The sequence below is a fragment of the Drosophila albomicans genome, unplaced genomic scaffold (assembly GCF_009650485.2).
Source record: "Drosophila albomicans strain 15112-1751.03 unplaced genomic scaffold, ASM965048v2 utg000032l_pilon, whole genome shotgun sequence".
NCBI classification, from domain to species: domain Eukaryota; kingdom Metazoa; phylum Arthropoda; class Insecta; order Diptera; family Drosophilidae; genus Drosophila; species Drosophila albomicans.
In genome coordinates, this window is record NW_026263479.1 from 3,461 (window position 1) to 10,616 (window position 7,156).

Consider the following 7,156-nt stretch of genomic DNA (forward strand, 5'->3'; position numbering starts at 1 on the left):
GAAGGCAATATGATTAAAAAAGTTAAAAATAATGAAGTTTTACTGTTGCATTATTAAATTAGTGCAACATAAAGATACATTAGGTGGTATATACCTTAGTAAAATGAGCTGGTTGTAGAAAACGTGTCACAAAACCTATATAGGGGTGGTGATGTCGAGCAGGCATGTCATATGAGAAAAATTTCACAAGTGAAATATATATGACTATGTATATGGAGTGAGTCTTGCCGGCATAAGTCATATATAAATAATATATGAAAATAATCATATAGAAGGCAATATGATTAAAAAAGTTAAAAATAATGAAGTTTTACTGTTGTATTATTAAATTAGTGCAACAAAAAGATACGTTAGATGGTAATACTAAATAAAATAAGAGCATTGTAGAAAACGTGTCACAAAACCTATATAGGGGTGGTGAGGTCGGGCAGGCATGTCATATGAGAAAAATTTCACAAGTGAAATATATATGACTATTTATATGGAGTGTCATGCCGGCATAAGTCATATATAAATAATATATGAAAATAATCATATAGAAGGCAATATGATTAAAAAAGTTAAAAATAATGAAGTTTTACTGTTGCATTATTAAATTAGTGCAACATAAAGATACATTAGGTGGTATACCTAAATAAAAAATGAGCTGGTTGTAGAAAACGTGTCACAAAACCTATATAGGGGTGGTGATGTCGAGCAGGCATGTCATATGAGAAAAATTTCACAAGTGAAATATATATGACTATGTATATGGAGTGAGTCTTGCCGGTCATATATAAATAATATATGAAAATAATCATATAGAAGGCAATATGATTAAAAAAGTTAAAAATAATGAAGTTTTACTGTTGCATTATTAAATTAGTGCAACATAAAGATACATTAGGTGGTATACCTTAGTAAAATGAGCTGGTTGTAGAAAACGTGTCACAAAACCTATATAGGGGTGGTGATGTCGAGCAGGCATGTCATATGAGAAAAATTTCACAAGTGAAATATATATGACTATGTATATGGAGTGAGTCTTGCCGGCATAAGTCATATATAAATAATATATGAAAATAATCATATAGAAGGCAATATGATTAAAAAAAGTTAAAAATAATGAAGTTTTACTGTTGCATTATTAAATTAGTGCAACATAAAGATACATTAGGTGGTATACCTTAGTAAAATGAGCTGGTTGTAGAAAACGTGTCACAAAACCTATATAGGGGTGGTGATGTCGAGCAGGCATGTCATATGAGAAAAATTTCACAAGTGAAATATATATGACTATGTATATGGAGTGAGTCTTGCCGGCATAAGTCATATATAAATAATATATGAAAATAATCATATAGAAGGCAATATGATTAAAAAAGTTAAAAATAATGAAGTTTTACTGTTGTATTATTAAATTAGTGCAACAAAAAGATACGTTAGATGGTAATACTAAATAAAATAAGAGCATTGTAGAAAACGTGTCACAAAACCTATACATGGTGGCAGTGTGTGCTCATCACGTATATATGTATTGGATGCATATATTTCAGTTTGCATATTAAGTAATAATTATGTTATTATTAATTAATTATTAGTCTCATCCGATATAAAAATTGATACTATTATATGGTTATATAATTATTACTATTATATAAGCATATAATGTATTAAATGTCTTTTTCAAAAAGAAGACGGTGTTTCGTAGCTAAAGAATTAATATTTTGTGAATAATTGAAAAATCCTCTAGGACACTATTGTGGACGGAGGTTTTTACTAATATAATATTGTCTACACGTAAATGCAGAATTAGATAAAATTATCAATTTGTCATCAAAATAAAATAATTTTTTATTCAATTAATTGAATTTAAATTATAAATATGCATGTGTGATATAATATATTTAGTAAGTTGAAATAAAATGATATTTTTGAACGATTATATGCATATATATTTTATATATAAGTATATATATTTATATAAACAATTGTGAATTATAACTAGCGAACGTGAATGCTATCTAATTATGGCCACATTCGTATAGTACATGTCAAGTATAACATATATATATATACAATTATTGAATATTATCGTTTGTTATTCAAAAATATTTGTGAGTTGTCATGTATTTTACATATTTGAAGATTTATGTAATTATATTTTAAATATATTTACATAATGAAATGAACATTATTCTGGTTGATCCTGCCAGTAGTTATATGCTTGTCTCAAAGATTAAGCCATGCATGTCTAAGTACACACGAATTAATAGTGAAACCGCAAAAGGCTCATTATATCAGTTATGGTTCCTTAGATCGTTAACAGTTACTTGGATAACTGTGGTAATTCTAGAGCTAATACATGCAATTAAAACACGGACCTTCTGGAACGTGTGCTTTTATTAGGCTAAAACCAAGCGATCGCAAGATCGTTACACTGGTTGAACTCTAGATAACATGCAGATCGTATGGTCTCGTACCGACGACAGATCTTTCAAATGTCTGCCCTATCAACTTTTGATGGTAGTATCTAGGACTACCATGGTTGCAACGGGTAACGGGGAATCAGGGTTCGATTCCGGAGAGGGAGCCTGAGAAACGGCTACCACATCTAAGGAAGGCAGCAGGCGCGTAAATTACCCACTCCCAGCTCGGGGAGGTAGTGACGAAAAATAACAATACAGGACTCATATCCGAGCCCTGTAATTGGAATGAGTACACTTTAAATCCTTTAACAAGGACCTATTGGAGGGCAAGTCTGGTGCCAGCAGCCGCGGTAATTCCAGCTCCAATAGCGTATATTAAAAGTTGTTGCGGTTAAAACGTTCGTAGTTGAACTTGTGCTTCATACGGGTAGTGCAACTTACAATTGTAGTTAGTACTATACCTTTATGTATGTAAGCGTATTACCGGTGGAGTTCTTATATATAATTAGGTACTTGTACTTTTTTATATGTTCCTCCTATTTAAAAACCTGCATTAGTGCTCTTCATCGAGTGTTATTGTGGGCCGGTACAATTACTTTGAACAAATTAGAGTGCTTAAAGCAGGCTTCAAATGCCTGAATATTCTGTGCATGGGATAATGAAATAAGACCTCTGTTCTGCTTTCATTGGTTTTCAGATCAAGAGGTAATGATTAATAGAAGCAGTTTGGGGGCATTAGTATTACGACGCGAGAGGTGAAATTCTTGGACCGTCGTAAGACTAACTTAAGCGAAAGCATTTGCCAAAGATGTTTTCATTAATCAAGAACGAAAGTTAGAGGTTCGAAGGCGATCAGATACCGCCCTAGTTCTAACCATAAACGATGCCAGCTAGCAATTGGGTGTAGCTACTTTTATGGCTCTCTCAGTCGCTTCCCGGGAAACCAAAGCTTTTGGGCTCCGGGGGAAGTATGGTTGCAAAGCTGAAACTTAAAGGAATTGACGGAAGGGCACCACCAGGAGTGGAGCCTGCGGCTTAATTTGACTCAACACGGGAAAACTTACCAGGTCCGAACATAAGTGTGTAAGACAGATTGATAGCTCTTTCTCGAATCTATGGGTGGTGGTGCATGGCCGTTCTTAGTTCGTGGAGTGATTTGTCTGGTTAATTCCGATAACGAACGAGACTCAAATATATTAAATAGATATCTTCAGGATTATGGTGTTGAAGCTTATATAGCCTTCATTCATGGTGGCAGTAAAATGTTTATTGTGTTTGAATGTGTTTATATAAGTGGAGCCGTACCTGTTGGTTTGTCCCATTATAAGGACACTAGCTTCTTAAATGGACAAATTGCGTCTAGCAATAATGAGATTGAGCAATAACAGGTCTGTGATGCCCTTAGATGTCCTGGGCTGCACGCGCGCTACAATGAAAGTATCAACGTGTATTTCCTAGACCGAGAGGTCCGGGTAAACCGCTGAACCACTTTCATGCTTGGGATTGTGAACTGAAACTGTTCACATGAACTTGGAATTCCCAGTAAGTGTGAGTCATTAACTCGCATTGATTACGTCCCTGCCCTTTGTGCACACCGCCCGTCGCTACTACCGATTGAATTATTTAGTGAGGTCTCCGGACGTGATCACTGTGACGCCTTGTGTGTTGCGGTTGTTTCGCAAAAGTTGACCGAACTTGATTATTTAGAGGAAGTAAAAGTCGTAACAAGGTTTCCGTAGGTGAACCTGCGGAAGGATCATTATTGTTTTAATGCATCTAACCGTTAATAAATTAAATTTGTTTTTCTCTTTTAGGGAATTGCAATATTTAATAAATTATGTAACTAATAAATATAAATATTTTATTCAATCATATGAGATACAATTATGCAACATATAATAATTTAAATTAGCTAAAAACCGTTTGTCATGTATTATTATTATATACTGTATTAAGAGTGTTTTATGTGTTTTGGATAAAATAAAAAACTGCGTGTATATGTACCATAATATACATGCGTTGCAAAATGTATTGTGCATATTCCAGTGCGCATACATTGGTTCGCAACACCTAAAGAAAAACATGTTGTGTACCTGTTTGCAGGTTAACGCTTTACATATGTTGATCATAATAAATAAATTTAGCTAAAATATACTTGTCATATATCTTATTATTATCGATTATGTAAAACTAAGACATTTCGCAACATTTATTTAGGTATAAAAAAAAAAAATTTTATTGAAGGAATTGATATATGCCAGTAAAATGGTGTATTTTTAATTTCTTTCAATAAAAATATTCTTGACGTAATGAAATAAAAAAAAAATTGTATCACTCTAAGCGGTGGATCACTCGGCTCATGGGTCGATGAAGAACGCAGCAAACTGTGCGTCATCGTGTGAACTGCAGGACACATGAACATCGACATTTTGAACGCATATCGCAGTCCATGCTGTTATGTACTTTAATTAATTTTTTAGTGCTGCTTGGACTACATATGGTTGAGGGTTGTAAGACTATGCTAAAATAAGTTGTTTAAAATTTTTCGGAATTTTAAGCACATTGTATATTATTGGATAATATAAGTGTGAATCTAAAAAGTTCTCGCTTAAGATATTCATAATATGAATTAATAAATGAAAAATACTAAAACTCTGTTGCATGAGAAATTTGAAGAATTATATGTTCTTTATTCATTTCAAATAATATTGAGGAATGTCTAGCATAAAATATATTATTTTATAAACTAGAATTGCCTCTTATTAACGAATATGGTATAAAGAATAATTTTGTGAATATTATGGACCTTCAAGAAAAAAATAGTATATTTCAAAATAGGCAGAGAATTGTCTATAAGTGTAATTAAACAACCTCAACTCATATGGGACTACCCCCTGAATTTAAGCATATTAATTAGGGGAGGAAAAGAAACTAACAAGGATTTTCTTAGTAGCGGCGAGCGAAAAGAAATCAGTTCAGCACTAAGTCACTTTGTCTATATGGCAAATGTGAGATGCAGTGTATGGAACGTCAATATTCTAGTATGAGAAATTAACGATTTAAGTCCTTCTTAAATGAGGCCATTTACCCATAGAGGGTGCCAGGCCCGTATAACGTTAATGATTATTAGATGATGTTTCCAAAGAGTCGTGTTGCTTGATAGTGCAGCACTAAGTGGGTGGTAAACTCCATCTAAAACTAAATATAACCATGAGACCGATAGTAAACAAGTACCGTGAGGGAAAGTTGAAAAGAACTCTGAATAGAGAGTTAAATAGTACGTGAAACTGCTTAGAGGTTAAGCCCGATGAACCTGAATATCCGTTATGGAAAATTCATCATTAGAATTGTAATATTTAATCAATATTATAACGATAGTGTGCATTTTTTCCATATAAGGACATTGTAATCTATTAGCATGTATGGAATTTATCAAACAATTTTGATAAGAGTTTATTTAAATTAGAGTGCTTGCATTTTAACATAAAATAAATTTCAAAAATTTGATAAAGTGCTGATAGATTATATGAGTACAGTGCGTTAATTTTTCGGAATTATATAATGGCATGATTATCATTGATTTTTATGTTTATTATAAGCACTTGTATGATTAACAATGCGAAAGATTCAGGATACCTTCGGGACCCGTCTTGAAACACGGACCAAGGAGTCTAACATATGTGCAAGTTATTGGGATATAAACCTAATAGCGTAATTAACTTGACTATTATTGGGATTAGTTTTTTAACTATTTATAGTTGATTAACGCAATCCCGGGGCGTTCTATATAGTTATGTATAATAATATTTATATTATTTATGCCTCTAACTGGAACGTACCTTGAGCATATATGCTGTGACCCGAAAGATGGTGAACTATACTTGATCAGGTTGAAGTCAGGGGAAACCCTGATGGAAGACCGAAACAGTTCTGACGTGCAAATCGATTGTCAGAATTGAGTATAGGGGCGAAAGACCAATCGAACCATCTAGTAGCTGGTTCCTTCCGAAGTTTCCCTCAGGATAGCTGGTGCATTTAACTGTTGTATAAAATAATCTTATCTGGTAAAGCGAATGATTAGAGGCCTTAGGGTCGAAACGATCTTAACCTATTCTCAAACTTTAAATGGGTAAGAACCTTAACTTTCTTGATATGAAGTTTAAGGTTATGATATAATGTGCCCAGTGGGCCACTTTTGGTAAGCAGAACTGGCGCTGTGGGATGAACCAAACGTAATGTTACGGTGCCCAAATTAACAACTCATTCAGAAACCATGAAAGGCGTTGGTTGCTTAAAACAGCAGGACGGTGATCATGGAAGTCGAAATCCGCTAAGGAGTGTGTAACAACTCACCTGCCGAAGCAACTAGCCCTTAAAATGGATGGCGCTTAAGTTGTATACCTATACATTACCGCTAAAGTAGATGATTTATATTACTTGTAATATAAATTTTGAAACTTTAGTGAGTAGGAAGGTACAATGGTGTGCTTAGAAGTGTTTGGCGTAAGCCTGCATGGAGCCGTCATTGGTACAGATCTTGGTGGTAGTAGCAAATAATCGAATGAGACCTTGGAGGACTGAAGTGGAGAAGGGTTTCGTGTGAACAGTGGTTGATCACGAGTTAGTCGGTCCTAAGTTCAAGGCGAAAGCCGAAAATTTTCAAGTAAAAAAAAGTAACTAAAATTTATATTTTGTCATAATTAAAAAACTTGAATAATTTTGAACGAAAGGGAATACGGTTCCAATTC

General features: G+C 33.7%; 2 non-coding genes across 2 annotated transcripts; both read left to right on the forward strand.

Moving 5' to 3' along the window:
• The first annotated feature begins 2,175 nt into the window (after window positions 1-2,175).
• Window positions 2,176-4,170, forward strand: LOC117577103 (small subunit ribosomal RNA). The gene has a single exon (XR_004573018.1). It is a non-coding gene; the product is annotated as a small subunit ribosomal RNA (ribosomal RNA).
• A 570-nt stretch (window positions 4,171-4,740) lies between these two features.
• On the forward strand, window positions 4,741-4,919 carry LOC117577186 (5.8S ribosomal RNA). Its single transcript, XR_004573071.1, has one exon. It is a non-coding gene; the product is annotated as a 5.8S ribosomal RNA (ribosomal RNA).
• The last annotated feature ends 2,237 nt before the right edge of the window (window positions 4,920-7,156 follow it).